We start from the raw sequence: 17621 nt of genomic DNA, 5'->3' as shown, positions 1-17621 counted from the left end.
ACTTACGTAGTTTGTGAGCAATTCCTGTCCCTTCATCTCCTAGGATGTTAGCAGGTCATGTGAGGCTGTTGTTTGACTGAGGTCCTGTTTGAGTTTGAGCATAAGCAGCTGCTCACTTGAGCTAATAGCCACTTGTGTCCCTGGCCACATGGTAGTAGAATTTGAGCAGCTGGGACTTAAGCAGCTATATTTTCCCATCTCATAGCAGTGCAAAGAGTATGAGGTACTATAATATGAATATGTCAGCACATATGCAGAGACTCTGCACTGGTTAGATACGTATGCAGGGTTCAGTCTTATTTGTAATGGGGTGGGTAGCTAGGTAGCTGTGATGCTCACCTGCTAACAGAAAGCTGCCAGTGACTTGTGTGGTTATGGTTGCACTGACATCAGAGTGGTAGCAGGGCATTTTAGCACCCCATGCCACACACCTGTTTAACATTCAGCACTTTCCATTGCATTTGTAACAGGTGCCAGCACAACTTATTAGGTTGCTACATTATGTATACCATTGATGTTCAGAAGCACATGCATTTTCCTTCCCCTTCTCTTACCCATTTGCCCTGATGATGCGACAGGTGGACAGGTACATGATGCTGGTGGTTAAAAGGCAAAATTACATCAACATAATAACTAACTGATAACTCGGAACAGAACCTTATCACATCTTATAAACTAGCAGATAGTTTCCCTCTGTTCCTTCCTTCTTACAACTCTGCTAATGAATACTGTAGTGACAACTGCATTTTTTTACTTCTAATTTTAGAACATTTTGTGATACATTGCGTCATTGCATTTGTGTTTTCATATTCCATTCCTGTCTCTTTCCTTTTTTGGTTTAATACTACAGAGTAAGTGGTTGTCTATGCAGTCATTGTGCATTTTCCATTTGGTTATACACCTTTACACCTATAAGATCATCAAGGCAAAAGGAGAGGGTGAGGATAATTCATACTTTTCTCAACACCCAGGGGACACTAAAGCAGGTAGCTGAGTGTCAGCTACCAGACAGCAATGCTATGGCTTGAGATAGCATGTAACATGTCCTATTATGTCTGAAGTTGAATCCTACCAATCAGCAGTGGGTCATAGCTACTGTGGTCAGTGCCTGTACTATGGCAATGCACCAGAGCTATCTCCCAGAGTAGTAGATGTCACAGAAACCCAATATAATGAATGCAAATATCTGATTATATTTGGTCTTGAACTTCACTTTCTAGTAATTGCTTTATGGCTATGTCTGCCTGCTCTTATCCTTTCATATCACTATTCATCATGTACCCTACCTTCTGTGCTATCTACACTGCCTTGCTTTTTCATCACCCCTTCATAACTGCATTCCAGCCTGGCTGGCTATGTGCAACCCCAGTGATGGTGCTCATCACATCCCTCAAAGTCTGTTTTCCATTTCTTTTACATGTTATCAGCTCTAAATACCAAGTTGCACTCTGAAATCCTGATAATTTACAGTTAGGCCTGCCTCACCATCACTGGACCTGTGCCTATGCATGTATAGTGTGTGTATGCAAGACTAATCAGGAACTAGCTGGCTTGTTACTGCTTGTGGCATGGGGATGCAGAGAAAACTCAGTGACTGGAGTTACTTCAGTGACCTGAGCTATTTAAAAATGTCTACTGCAGTTATAATTTACCAGTTTCAGGCTCGTCTTTTTATTGCTGAGGTATGTGTCATACACAGCTAAGGAGAGCTGTTTTGCTGAACTGCAGCCAGTACAACTGTACTCATTGTTTGCATGGTTTTACCATATAGGGGAATGACCATTTTCAGTTAAGTTGTATTTAACCACTAAGTTCCAAGGGGTCTAACAGAAAAAAACAAACAAAAAAAGTATCAAGAAAAATGAAATTGTTGCTCATTTCCCTGAATGATGTTTACTAGTGTGACTGGTGTATGTGGTGATAGGGGAGGACACAAGCAGTAGTGTTGTATGCAATTAATTAAACTCAACCAATCAAAAATAATGGTCATGTAGGACCATGTAACAATCTGGCGGCCACGGTGGTGCAGCGGTTAGCATTGCCGTCTCACAGCAAGAGGTTCTCTGGTTAGATTCTCGGCTGGGGTGCCTTCTGTGTGGAGTCTGCATGTCCTCCCTGTGGTTGCGTGGGTTTCCTCCGGGTGCTCTGGTTTCCTCCCACATCCCAAAGACATGCCGTAGGTGGATTAGACACTCTAAATTGGCCCTAGGCATGAGTGCGTGTGTGTGTGTGCCTTCTGTGGAAGGTAGCACACCGAGCTGGCAACTCGACACTGTAAAACTCCACTGCCAATCATGAGCAGACAGGTGATCCGCTGTGGCGACCCCTAACCAGGAAAAAGCCAGAAGAAGAAGAAGGACCATGTAACAATCTATTTTGAACCTGAGAAATCATGACTTACAGGAAATGAAATGTGAAATATCAATCCTCTTACGTTTAAAATAAAACACATTGATGGCGAAAAATTATTAAATAAATGAACAATACAGTTGCATTTTACTTATTTCAGGATTTACTTTTAACTGGTAGTGTGTGTCTCATGCATAGGTAAAATGTACTGTTGTTTTATGTAGTTTATCATTTTTTGTTCTCTCAGCCAGTGCATGTCTTTTGAAATCCACAAGAATTATTATTCTCCATTTCATTTTGTATATGAGGCTGACATCTGGGCATACATATTTTGACAGTGGAAGTTGGAAACTTTTAATGCAATATTTTGGCAGCTATAAGTTGTTAAAACATTATTTCTTCCTACATTTTTCTGTTGCTTTATTTGTTGAGGACACTATATGATACTGCAGATTCCAAAAAGTCATCCTTTGGAATACATTTTACAAATGCTTCCCACATTTTTTGTTTAAATGTGCAGAATACATTTAATATCTAGAACAGGCAGTTACAGAACCTGTGTTGCATTGTTCGCCGATTTATGGATTGAGAAATTCTTTGAATTTGAAATTAAAGGCCTGCATAGTGAACAAGATGAGTATGTAATATACTTTATTTGGATATGATTTTATTATTTATGCTACTGTAGTGTTAATCCATTTACTATAAATGCATAATTTGGGGAATTATGTTTTGATGGTTTTGATTTTTTATCTTGCCTTTGTGAAATTCTTATGTCTGGTTTTGTATCTGTAGTTGTTATGTCTGTATCACCATAACCACCTCTCTCCCATTCACAAATACACACTTTCTGGCCTCTTCTTATATTTACAAAGATTGCAAGAATGTCATTGCAGCAATAGTAAAACAAATGTGTTTCTACTAAGGAAGTTTATTTGTGGACATGTTTCATGATGTTCCTCCTAGTTGGACAAGTGCAATTATATAAGTAAAATTCTCTAATAGATCTCTGTTGTAGTCAACAAAGCTTAATGGGATTTATCTACATATGAATCCACACCCTAGCACCACAAATAAAGGTAAACAAGGGTAATGGTGTGAGGGGCACATATATACATATACACATGCATGCACTTAAAATAGATAGTAGTAGATAGGCATAAAGAGTTAGGTCTAGAAAATATAAAATATTGCAAAACATACAGAAAACTGTTTACAAATAAGGAGAATATGTATTAAATTTTAGTATCAGTGAGTTGCTAAGAGGAAAAAAAGGAATGCATAAGTGGAATAGAAAAGGACTAGAGAGGGGAAGGCTGTCAGAACAGCATGATATTCTAATGTTGATACACATGGTGGTGGTATTAGGATGAAAAGAAAAATATAAAATGTAATGGAAAATAAATATATATGAGGAGACATTCTGAAGAAAAATTTTAACTGAAAAACAATAGGAATGTAAGTAGTTGTAGCAAATATGTCAGTGTCAAGAGGATAGAACCACTTTGGTAACAACGCAGGAAAGTTGTATTTTGTTTCTTTTTTTTTTTTTTTTTTTTTACTGCAAAGCAGTGAGATGAATTTATGAAAGTGTACACTAAATGTACATGATCTGTATTCAGGAACATCCCTGACACATTTTTTTGCTGTCTACCTTTATAAATCCCCTCAATATTTAAGGTTGCAAGAAAATCATTAGGATAACTAAAATTAGGAGGAACAACATGTGAGTTATGCTTGTGTTGTCTGTTTACTCAGAATGCTATACACTTGGTGTAGGTGCTAATGAATCTGACCCATTGATATTATGCTGCAGGGAAAGAATGCCAATGTGATTACGTTCTAGCGAAATAATCAGATAAATAAGATATGGGTTTTGTCACAAAAAACTGAGAGTCAGTAGGAAGAGGGTGACAACCATGGTATAGTATTTAGATGGAGTGATACAAGGGTTAATTTAAAAGCAGAAAACAAAACTAGTGATGGTGACAATGGCAGCTGGATACAATTACTTAAAGCTATGAGTTGGAAGTAAGTAAATAATTACATGGGAATAGGATAAGAGATTAATAGGAGTTTAAGGATGCTGAGGAAGATGATTGAATAACGTAAGCTTGGAAGGAAAGAAGAAAATGCAAAATGTGTGGTACAGTTACGGAAATGCTATAGGATAGAACTGGATAAAAATGAATGGAAGAAGAGAACTGGAGGAGTGGAATGGTTCGAAACTTGGATGGTGACAGATGAATAGCAGGCTGAGGCTTGTTGAGGAAGGGTGTTTTTGGATTGGCCAAAGAGGAAGGGAAAGGTAAAACACAGAAAAAGATAAAAGACAAAAATAAAGGTGTGTAGGTATACCACTATAAAAGAAAGAGTAGTAGATATAGATTCAAATCAGAGCCTGAGAAGAAAATGTTTATTTGCATCTACCTAAAATGAATGACTACTTTAAGAACTTCTACATAATAAATTTAGAAGTACTGCAGTGAATTAAAATCTGTCTCGGGGTTGTGTTAAATCATTGCACTAGATGTGAATGCAAATTAATGTAAAAATGAATACAAATAATTATTAACAAATTATATTTTTGTGTTGTAGGTGAATCAGTTAAAATAATTGCAGATGTTGAGAATCACTCAAGCCGAACAGTAGTGCCAAGAGCCTCCCTTATTCAAACGCAACTGTATTATGCAAGAGGCAAGTCAAAGAGTGTAAACCAGACTGTTATTGAAGTGGAGGGAGAGAAAATTAATGGTGGAGCCATAGTAACCTGGAATGGCAGTCTGCTAATCCCACCACTTAGTCCCTCCATTCTGAAATGTAACATTCTCATGGTGACATACACGCTGAAGGTAAGCAATTAGCTTTGCAATAATAAGGATATTTTATGGTTGGTTTTCTGTCTTAGATAATAAGAATGGCAAAGCCTTAGTTGCTTGTGAAAAGCATTAAGTTGTTTGTAAGTTACATTCAAGTTTAGCATTTTTTAAATTAATTTGATCTTTCTTATTATAATGATTGTCTTACTTGAGCAACCATTCAGATATGACATACTGAAATCTTTAAGAAGTAGCCATAAGTTATTTTTTTCACTGCTGTATGACAAAGCGTTAACAGAAATACGCGAATGTTGACTGTTTTATGAATTCAGCCAGCAAGCTTACAACTTACTGGCGTTCAACTTATATGTGTGGATTAAAGGACTTACCCAACTCAGCGAACCTCAAGAATGGGTTTTAGTATAGGTATTGCTGGAGTGGACAAGTCGTCTTCTCCTTGCTTCTAATGGTCACTGAATTTGGTTTCACTGGATTCTGTTGATGGTCCATGAGACAGTGAAAAACAGTGCACTTATATTTAAAATAAAACATTGGAACATACACTTTGCAGCAGGATTTATTATAACCACAACAGGTACAGGTTAGCATTTCTGTCCTTCCCAGCACAGCAAGTTTTAAATAGCATAAAATCACACGATGACTTGTTTCACTTGTCTATTTAATATCCCTCTCTTTAATTTAAGGTACACTAAAACCAGCCCACCTTAACCTAGACTTCTATTCTTAAACATGATTTTCAAGGAAATCACCTAATTTAACCCTGGCTGGACATTAGCTGCTAGTTTTATTGCCAAAACACCTCCTTTAAATAAAAATCAGTTTCCACACCCCCTCTGTGAGTCTTTCTATCACTGTGTCTAAAACATAAAACAGAAAACCTTTGGTGACTACTGCATGTTGTAGAATGGCTATATGGGACATTATATTCTTTGTACTTCACAAAATAACAGTGATCTTGGACCCTCATAAATAACTTCCTCTCTTCTTCCCCACATATAATGTATCAGAGAGGTCATATTTTGCTACATGAACAGCATTAACTGTCTGACATGTATCTTCCCTCACTACCACATATAAATTCTATATTTGGGTCCATAAAATAGGGACAATTTTCCATATAATGACAATACATGCAAGTCCCACAAGCATAAGCTCCCTTAGCCTTATTGATATAACTTCTTGAATTAACATCTGTAAACTCTATGCTTTTCTAACATTTCGTTTAATACAATTCCTTTGTATCAAGTAAAACTGAGACACCTTAGTAGTATGTTTGGAAATGACATAATTTCTTTTTAATATACTCCAGTTAGAAAGTTGTCATTCTTTTCACTTTCTCGATGTCCACATTAAACTCAATTCCCATCCTTGGAATCTTCTTCTTCTCATCACTATTATCATCCATTACCATACTATATTTATTTACTAACATAGGCTTAAATTTATATTTCCTTGCTTTTCTCACCTTTTCCAATGGTCCATTGACTGTCTTTACAGGATATCCTCTCTGTACAAACATACATTGAATTTCATTTATCTTAACTGAGCTGTACTTCATCTGTAGTTAAGGTGCTTCAACTTTAGTGGTGTTCACTCTGTATGGAACAGCTTTATGCCTTTCCCTTTGTATCTTAATCTTCTGGCTTTTGTTATTCCAGAGAGTCTCCAATATGGATGTTTGATGCTTTGTGAATGATGAAATACTTGTCAAAGTGACATGCTTTGATCTAAAATCAAGAAGCCTTTTACAACATGGCAGCTCCACTGCAGCAGTGGATGGTGTGATCCCTTATGACATCCCTGCCTGGGCCAGTAATCAAGGAACCTAGCACCACAAATAAAGGTATCCTCACCACTGACACTGGAGAGGGATGTTTACTTGGAACAAACAAAGATACACACAGTATTTCCAGATGCAGATCTCTGCACCAAACACAATTTCCCTTAAGAGCACACAGGGTACACATTCAGTCTGAGGGCTGGGTTTCTCTCTCTCTCTCTCTTCAGGCCCCCAATAAGCTTCCCCTACTGAATCAGCTGTAGAGGTGAATCCTCAGCCAAGTGTTCCAAGCCAAGTCTTCCACCACCCTCTCTCTGAAACCAGTGCTCTGTGTTCCTGCTCCAAGTAGCTGACACACACACACACACACACACACACACACACACACACACACACACACACACACACACACACACACACACACACACACACACACACACACACACACACACACACACACACACACACACACACACACACACACACACACACACACACACACACACACTGGGAAAGGCTGGCACAGATTTACCAGCTATGCCCAGACTATAAGGTAGGTACTGGCACCAGACCACTCCAAAGTCAGCTACAAGGGGTACCCAATTATACTGAGTAAAATGAATACTAATACAAATGTTAATGTATGAACAATGTAGCAAGGCTTGAGAAGCAGCCACAGTGTCGCCAAATAAATATAAGTACTCTCAAAGGTTAAAATATTCTCTAAAATACCAGCCACAATGAAAAGTTTAAATATATTTAATAATAAATAGTAAAATAACATAAAAATACTAAATATCTATTTATAATAAACACAAGAGTTCCAATCACAGGACATATTAAAAATAACACAGATGGAAAGAATCACACAGATACAGAGAAACAATACTTAACTAATCTCACTATATTTTTCTGACTGATCTAAAGAATTGCTTTTCCTTGGTTACTTACTAAAGCAAGGCAAGATGGCATGGGTGAGGGGTCCTTCTTCTTGGCCAGGTTTCAGAAACAGACTGCACTGAGACTTCTGCCCCATCTAGTATTAAAACTTCATTTCAGTGCTAGATTGCAGAATGACATCACATACATCTGCTCATCTGACTGGTTCCCACTTTACCTACTTTGCTAGAAACTGAACCAGAATTTAGCACATATGTGTTAACATACACACAGACAGATCTTTAGTGAGATATGCTGTAGCATCTAGAAGCTATAAAACCATTTCAAATCTTCTACACTTCCAGTGTAGCAATTAGTTCACCCCTAAGGAAAATACAGTCAAATTCCTAGTTCTGGTTTTCACAGACATTTAATCTCTGGCTGCAATCAGAACTGAAAGATACAATCTTTATGACCTAAACTAGGTTATTTAATTTCAGAATATTTTTCAAAGTTAGCTAGACTGAGATCAGCCTCTTCTCTTCCAGTATCCTCGGCTAACAATATATTCATTTCAGGAGTTGCAATGCAGTCTGAAATACAGGTATATTTCTTTTCTGTCCAGCAGGTCCCACTTGTTGGTACATTTTTTAACACAAACAGCTTTATAAATACATTTTCAAGCACAAGCATCTGTACAAATCAGTTTGATATACAAATGACATATAATTCTTTACAAAACTCCAGCTAGCTATGCTGGCATATGTTACACATCCACTACCCTACTTCTCCTGGCATAGCTGGCAATACCTCACATCATCACATCCCTGACTTGCCACAACCTGCTACCAAACATCCTTCTTACTGCATCCACCTCCCATGACCATATACTGTGTTCCTTTCACCTGCCCTGCCCACCTCTAACCTGAGTGGATAAAAATGTATGATGCCTGGGTTTCATGGGTGGCAGTGAAGAGATACCGAATAGCTGAGTAACTACAGCAGAGCTAGTAAGAGAGATGGCTAGAAAAGTGCTTGGTGTGACATCTGGAAAGAGGAAGGAGGACAAAGAGACCTGGTGGTGGAATGAAGAAGTACAGGAGAGTATACAGAGAAAGAGGTTGGTGAAGAAGAAGTGGGATTGTCAAAGAGATTAAGAAAGTAGACAAGAGTATAAGGAGATGAGGTGCATGGCAAAGAGAGAGGTGGCAAAGGCTAAGGATAAGGCATATGAAGAGTTGTAAAAAAGGTTGGACACTAAGGAGGGAGAAAAGGACCTGTACTGATTGGCTAGACAGAGGGACCAAGCTAGTAAAGATGTGCAGCAGGTAAGGGTAATAAAGGATAATGAGGAAAATGTACTCACAAGCGAGAAGAGTATGTTGAGCATATGGAAAGAGTACTTTGAGGGGTTGATAAATGAAGAGAATGAGATGGAGAGAAGGTTGGATGATGTGCAGATAGTGAATCATGAAGTGCAGTGGATTAGCAAGGAGGAAGTAAGGAAAGCTATGAAGAGAATACCTCAGAAAAAAAGAATCAAAGCCCTAAAGCAGAGCCCCTTCGCCGAAAAAAAAAAAACTCCAGCTATCACATCACATATCGTCGTCTACGGCGATCTCTGCTTAACATAGAGGAACCGGCTTGGGATGGGGGGAGGAGAAAATTCCCCAGGGATCACGTCAATAAGCCCTGCTAGACAAGAATAGCCAGGGAATTGTTTGGCTAGGCTTGTATAGGCCCTAGGGCTGATAGCAGGATGAAGAACGGAAAGGCTGTTGGTCCAGATGACATAACTGTGGAAGCATGGAGGTGTTTAGGTGAAATGGTAGTGGAGTTTTTAACTAGATTGTTTAATGAAATCTTGGAAAGTGAGAGGATGCCTGAGGAATGGAGAAAAAGTGTTTTGGTAACGATTTTTAAGAATAAGGGTGATGTGCAGAGCTGTAGTAACTACAGAGGGAATAAACTGATCAATCACAGCATGAAGTTATGGGAAAGAGTAGTGGAAGCTAGGTTAAGAAGGGAGGTGATGATTAGTGATCAGCAGTATGGTTTCATGCCAGGAAAGAGCACTACAGATGTGATGTTTGCTCTGAGAGTGTTGATGGAGAAGTACGGAGAAGATCAGAAGGAGTTGCATTGTGTCTTTGTGGATTTAGAGAAGCATATGACAGGGTGCCTAGAGAGGAGTTGTGGTATTGTATGAGAAAGTCGGGAGTGTCAGAGAAGTATGTAAGAGTGGTACAGGATATGTACGAGGGTAGTGTGGCAGTGGTGAGGTCTGCGGTGGGAGTGACGGATGCATTTAAGGTGGAGGTGGGATTACTTCAAGGATCAGCTGTGAGCCTTTTCTTATTTGCAATGGTGATGGACAGATTGACAGATGAGATCAGACAGGAGTCCCCGTGGACTATGATGTTTGCAGATGACATTGTGATCTGTAGTGAGTGTAGGGAACAGGTGGAGGAGACCCTGGAGAGGTGGAGATATGCTCTAGAGAGAAGAGGAATGAAGGTCAGCAGGACTCAGACAGAATATATGTGTGTGAATGAGAGGGAGGATAGAGGAATGGTGAGGATGCAGGGAGTAGAGGTGGTGAAGGTGGATGAGTTTAAGTACTTGGGATCAACAGTTCAGAGTAATACTGAGTCTGGAAGAGGGATGAAGAATAATGGTGTGTGTGGAAGAGAGGTGAAGAAGAGAGTACAGGCAGGATGGAGTGGTTGGAGAAGAGTGTCAGGAGTGATTTGTGACAGACGAGTACCAGTAAGAGTGAAAGGGAAAGTCTACAAGAGGGTAGCGAGACCAGCTATGTTATATGGGTTGGAGACAGTGGCATTGACAAAAAGGCAGGAGTCAGAGCTTGACGTGGCAGAGTTAAAGATGTTAAGATTTGTACTAGGTGTGACAAGGATGGACAGGATTAGGAAAAAGTATATTAGAGGGTCAGCTCAAGTTGGAAGGTTTGGAGACAAAGCCAGAGAGGCAAGATTACATTGGTTTGGACATGTGCTGAGGAGGGATGCAGAGTATATTGGGAAAAAGATGCTAAGGATGAAGCTGCCAGGTAACAGGAAAAGAGGGACGCCTAAGATAAGGTTTATGGATGTGGTGAGAGAGGACATGCAGGTGGTTGGTGTGACAGAGCAAGATGCAGAGGACAGGAAAAAATGGAAACAGTTGATCTGCTGTGGCGACCCCTAATGGGAGCAGCTGAAAGAAGAAGAAGAAGAAGATGCCTGGGTTTCATGACACATGCATCACTTTTGTCCTGTGTTTTCTGCATCATGGTATATAATTGCAGATCAGACACAATCTCTTTTTCAGTGCTGCCATGTATTCATCACACATCTGCCTTGCATGTAATGCCACCAATGATGTATTTTCATCCTTTAACTCTTTGGATAGTCCCATTAAAAGAGGTGTTGGCCGACAGAAGGAAATTAACTTTGGCCAATCTGTTTGACAAGATGTATTGGAATTAGTTGATGGAAATGTTACTATTGGAATTAGTTGATAGAAATGTTCAAATGCCAGTGTTGTAAAGGAATTGGAGAATGGCTAGGTCAAAGTCTTTTATGAGGTCAATGAATATTTCTCCTGTGAAGTTATGTTTGCCCATGCTGAGGAGAATGTTGTCAACTAGGCACCACCACGACTAAATATCTTCCAATTGCTATTTTGATTTTTGCTGGCATCAACAAAGTTCAAAGAATAGGACCAAATAAAACAGCATGGTCATGTTTATTGAATTACAAAACAAAATGTGGATCATTAACATCTGTAGATTATGCATTCTAGGTTTTATCTACAGGTAACATGCATATTTTTGTTACTTCATTGTAATTTGTTTTAACCACCATGTGCCACTTTTTCCCTTTTTGTATGCAGATTCAAATGTTTGGGTCAGGGCTTAGATATACAAAATAATGTTCTTTTTCAAAATAATTATTAGCATCATCAGTATTAATATGCTTATATACACAATTTATATTTATGTTATTTATATCTTATATATTTGTAATTTTTTTGTAATTTTTTACATTTGTCTCTTGACCTTTAATTTGTTTTTAAATCAGGTAATTCTGTGAAGTGGATTTTACATGGGTAAAGCATTTTTAGGCAAAACAAGTTTGTGATTGCAGTTCTGTTGTGGAGTGTTTACTTATTAAATACAGTTGTTTTCATGAATGCTTGACTTGGTTACCTGAAAGGATAGAAAGCAGTACACATACCTTGAAGTCACACTTTATATATTACAATCAAAACATACTTCTAGAAAATTTGAAGAAATCACATCAGGAAACTTTAATTTGAAAGTTAAAACCTGATCAGATGTATCACAATGTCTTGTTTAGTATTTTTAAAAATTTCTCTGTATTTTCTTTCCTATGTTACATGAATTTGGTATAAATGTGTATGTTAATGTGGTATACACTTCTAAAGCAATTATTCTGGCTTTGGATGTTATATCATTAGATCTTTCTTGTCTGCAGCTGTATTTACAGCTGTGGAAAATAAAGGCTGATTGGTAGAGTGGTAAAACATATCATTAGTGTAGGAATATCAGGCTAGTTATTTGATGAGGTTACAAATATCCCATGTTATAAAAATATCTTTTCATTTCTCATCAACAAAGTAGTGAAACTGAAAGACTTATAATGGTAGCCCACTGAAAATTACTATGGGGTTCTACAATTCCATGTCACCTTCCCTTATACTGTTAATGTTGTGCATGACATGTACTGTGTATGCTCTGAAACTAGCAAAATATACATTTTGTGCATACCTCTCTGATGTCAGAGAGGGTGAAAATAAATTCTGTAGTACATGGAATGTCACAATTATGTTATGTAATTTGCAGAAACATACACAAACTCTGACTGTCTCTGTTACAAGACCTGAACATAACAGCTTTCAGAGATAAGAAACTTTTGTTTTGCACTTTTGAAAACTGTTACAATAAGGTCTTACACTGTAGCACACATAGCAGCTTCCACAGAACAGTGCTGGTAATGATTTGGCAGCTTTAAAAGCTGTAATACCCTTTGCAGTGCTGCATAAATAATAAAGGTATAGCAGAGTGAAGTGTACATCCTTAAATGTACTCAAAGCTGTTTTAAAGTGCATCACTCTCCTACACATTTTTCTGTAGCTAGTAGTACATTTAAGGTGCTAAAGCTTCACACACTACAAAGAATTGTGCTCAGGTTTCTCTAATAACTAACTTAAGTGTTCTTGACATGGATGTCAAGGTTCACCTCTTGAGCTTTGCCTTGTTCCATTATTATATCAGCAGCACAGAAGAGCATTAGAATCATGTTTACAGCTTGAAAAGCTATAATGCACTTTTCCATACAAAAAGTATAGGATTTAACAGCTTTTAAATCTGTTTGTTGATTTGAGGCAAACTTTGCTGTTCTGGCCACTGTCTCTGCATTAACTCTAAAACTGTAAAAATGCTTCATACTCCCATACTTGTTTTTAATCTCTAGTTTATAGTAATGTAGGAAGCTAATATTGCATTCACAGCAAAGGATTACATTTAGATCACTGATCATAACTATTAAACTGTTCTGAAAATGTATTCAGGAAATTCGCCACTCGGGCTTTGTTCTTCAGGTGAATTAGTTGGGTTCACCATGTAAGAACAAAGACATAAAAGAGTAATGCTATGGAATGATATGGACAATGAAGACTGCAAGTGGCAAGGTGAGATGACTAGAATTTAGGTGGGGGTGGTGCATGATTATCAGATTATTACACATTTACTTAAATGGAATAGAAAGCAATATTTATAAGGAGCATTGTGTAATCCTGTTATTTCCTTTTCAGACAGTCGACATAAAACAGGTTTTCAGATAGGAATGATTGCTGTAATGGATATCAGCTACATACAACTAACTAGAGATATACATGTATAGTCCATTTGCTGACTTCATTGTATTTATATAAATATTCCATTCTTCATAGTGATGACCAGATTATATATGATGATTCCATGCTATATATTTGTAACTATGGAGCTGGTGTGAAGGTCCTACTGAGTGATGACAGTTTCCTCTGGCGTCCTCCATTTATATGTTCTTGGCTCAGTATAAATTTAGAAAGGCAAGGCAGAAACGGTACGCAAAGCAAAGAGGAGCACCAACATTGAGATTTAAGAATAGGTGAATTATCCATAAGGATAAAAAAGTATTGTTATTGCTGTAATTATACCACAATTTGTGTGTGTGTGTGTGTGTGTGTGTGTGTGTGTGTGTGTGTGTGTGTGTGTGTGTGTGTGTGTGCGCATATACATGTCAGTGTTTTAACTGAGAAAGAAAAATAAAGGTGTTATGTCCATGATTTTAAAATTAAAACTTTTGTATTTGTTTTCATTCTTCTTACAGGTTTATTTAGATATCTCTGGATCACTGAATTCATCCATTGACTTTCCATTTGTTATTGGCACCATTCCTCTGGCACCTATTCAACCACCATCTTTTCCAGTGCAACCAATTGGCTTTGTCTTTAACTAAAGGTAACAGTCTCATTTCACTTTCTTCTATAAGTCTATGTCGACAAACACCCATTTCTGTAGTGTTAATAAAATATGCAATTATGAATCATTAGTTATTGGTAATTTTTATTTTCTAGCACTAACACTAGCATAAGCTTCAAGTGTTCATGATGTTTTGGATAACCTAATCTGTTTTAAATGCCACACTGTATGGCACTACCATGTGACAAGTCACTGATAAATGCAGTCATTAAGTAATCCTACTGAAGGTGCAGAATGTTAAGAAATATAAATTGGGTTACAAAGATTAACAGTTTATTCTTCTTTGATGGGAATTGTAACATTAATGTATCAGAATTAGAACAAAAAAATCTAACTGAGCACTGTGGATTGAGAGCAAACTTACTGTCTCTTACCTAATATTAAGAAAAATATTTAGTCAACCACTCCAGTGGCATAAAGAGGTAAAGCCCTGAGTATGTCCCAGATGACCTGGGTTTTATTAACAGCTTGGGTGAGTGAGCAGCAGGGAATGGATGGGTGTGCCCATCCCAGGTGGGAGGATACTCAATGTGCTTTCTAAGGGGGGGATGTGGTCCAAAGTGGGGAGTTGCCCTTTGACGTAAACAATGACCACTGTGGGTGAGGAAAGAGAAGTGGGTAGATCATTTAAAAAAAAAATCCCCCAGATAGAAGCACAGCCAAGCTGAGCCCCCAGAACACCCTCAGTATCCATGACTGGCCTCAGTAAAATCACATTCAGTTCCAAGGAGGTTTGAAGAGTAGCTGGTAGACCCAGTGTGGACAATCATTGGGTACTGGGACTGGGTGGGTAACAATGAGTTTTGAGGAGACCAAAAAAAAAAAGAAAGAAAGAGAAATATTAACCTGGGTGAGCACATGCCTTTGTATGGGCAGAATTCTTCAATGCTTTCTTGGTTAAAACCAGGACATGAAACACCTTGCAGTGTAACTAACTCTGTTTTCCCTTTATGGAATAGAAGATATCTGTAGGGTACTGAGTGGTACAATGCATTTTGATAAGAAACTGAAAGATAAAGATGGCATTTGAACTGAAAAATGATGGATTATGGACTTCAAAGCTTATACTTCAGTTATTTGCCTATCAGAGAATATTTATTGTTCAAGGATATAATATTATGATTTGATACAGATTTCTAGATGTAAAATGTTTAAATATAACCAAAAAGGACCCATATCTAAATCATACCCAAAGTTTTGGCTCTTTGGGTAAGAACAGAGACATGTGTAGCACAGTGTCCAGATGTGAGTAACAAGGCCAAATAAGAAAGGCATGTGAAGTTCAGAAGTCTGAAAATTAACAGTGTTGCTACTGAAGATATTCATACATGTCATTGTTTAATGGACAATAAGGGGGAGGTTTTGTGGAGAATGTATGGCCTTTTCTGCCTTCTAGCCTAATCATACACTTCTGTCCCCCCACTCTGAACATTGAACTCTGTGCAGCACAGATGCCTGTACTATTACTGCTGCCTCATTTCCTCCAGTCCAGTAACCCCTGTAAAGTCATGTAAACATTATTCATGTTAAAGCCATCCCTTTTTGTTGCTGTTGCAATATATGGCAGTATCTGCTTTCATGACATTTCTCCTCCCCTCGAAGACTCAAGCTAGTTTTTCAAGTGACCCTTGAGAAACTTTGTTTGAGAGGGATGAGCCTATCTGGGAATACATTACCCGATTCCCTGTCTTGAGATTCTATCTGCCTTGGCATTGCTAACTCCAGTACAGTGCTGCACTGTCATGTCATATGCCTGCAATTCTACATGCCACCATAGTAATTTGGGATTTTGCTGGCTGGCTCCCTATAGCCATAGATCTCCCTCAGACTCCTCCTACCTCTTACTGCAAATACCTAGCACCAGGTCCTCCCTATCATGGTAAAGTTTAATCATGTTAACATGGTACAATTTGTGCCCCTGCCTCCTACTTAACAGTTCTACCATTTAGTTAACATCACTGACCTTCCTTACCACTTTGAATGATCCCTCCCAGGCTGCCTGCAGCATGTTGTGTCTGACAGGAATGGGAACTATAACCTGCTGTCTTACAGCATACTCTCTAACATTTCTGTCATACCAACCCTTTTTCTGCTGTTGGGCTTCTGCCAGGTTCTCCTGGGGCAAGCTCATGAGTTCCCTGAGCCTTGTCCTGAGTTTTAGGACATATGCCACAACGGGTCTACTTTAAATAACCGAACCGACACTTCACCGACACACAAAACACCGACCCCAAATAACCGAAAACACACAACACCGACAACTCACAAAACCGAACACCATTACACCGACACAAAAAACGTAAACTACACATTACACACAATGACATATCCACTAACCTTAACCCAAACCCTAACCCTAAGGTCCGACACTACCGCACTTAACCTACCGCACCTAACCCTAACTCACTTAACCCACCCCTAAACCTAAAGACTGTCACTATCGCACACTTAACCTACCTGCACCCTAACCCTAACTCACTTAACCCACCTTAAAACATAAAGCCCGTCACTATCGCACACTCACCCTACCCGCACTCTAAACCTAACTCACTTAACCCGTCCCTAAACTACAGTCCGTCACTATCACACACTTACCTTACCCGAACCCTAACTCCGACAGTACCGCACACTCACCTTTCCCACACCCTAACCTAAAATCCCCTCAATATCGCACACTTACCTGACCGCTCCTAAATCCGTCACTATCGCACACTTACTGAGTCACGCTCACACGTTGCCCTTGTCAGTCTTTCGGCTGTCGGCAAATCACCTTTTCGATCAACTTGCTTTTCGGTCATTTTGTATCGGTCTTCTGCATGTCGGTGAAGTGGCGGTTCGGTTATTCAAGGTAGACCCGCCACAACAGACCCCTTGTGGTATTTACACTCACCCTCCCACTCAGCATGAATCAAGTCTAGAGGTCCCCTCACCCTATGCCTCTACAGCAACTGAAAGGGTGAAAAACCTGTGAATTTCTGGGCAGCTCCCTGCAAGCAAACAGATGGGGGAGATATTTGTCCCACTCCCTCTTAAACTGGTTTGCAAATGCCTGTAATGTGGTCTTTAGTGTAGAGCTTAACCTCTCAACCAGACCATTAGTCTGGGGATGGTAGGGGGTGTTTTTTAGGTGCTTCACCTCACAGTACTTCCACAAACAAGCCAGCAGGTCTGACATGAAACTGACACCTCTGTCAGTCAGTATTTCTTCTAGGAAACTTACTCTGCT

General features: G+C 38.8%; 1 long non-coding RNA gene across 1 annotated transcript in view; it reads left to right on the top strand.

Annotated features, from left to right (window-relative positions):
* Positions 1 to 4941: 4941 nt before the first annotated feature.
* The window catches only part of LOC122795803, a 136111-nt gene continuing 123431 nt past the window's right edge, over positions 4942 to 17621 (top strand). The window contains exons 1-2 of the long non-coding RNA XR_006363863.1: positions 4942 to 5201; positions 14244 to 14374. This is a non-coding gene — a long non-coding RNA (uncharacterized LOC122795803). The remainder of the gene's footprint in view (positions 5202 to 14243; positions 14375 to 17621) is intronic.

The sequence above is a fragment of the Protopterus annectens genome, chromosome 2.part2, assembly GCF_019279795.1.
Source record: "Protopterus annectens isolate FY-2018-M chromosome 2.part2, PAN1.0, whole genome shotgun sequence".
Lineage (NCBI taxonomy): Eukaryota > Metazoa > Chordata > Ceratodontiformes > Protopteridae > Protopterus > Protopterus annectens.
The sequence above is the reverse complement of the archived record's forward strand: the minus strand, read 5'-3'. Positions and strand labels throughout refer to the sequence as shown.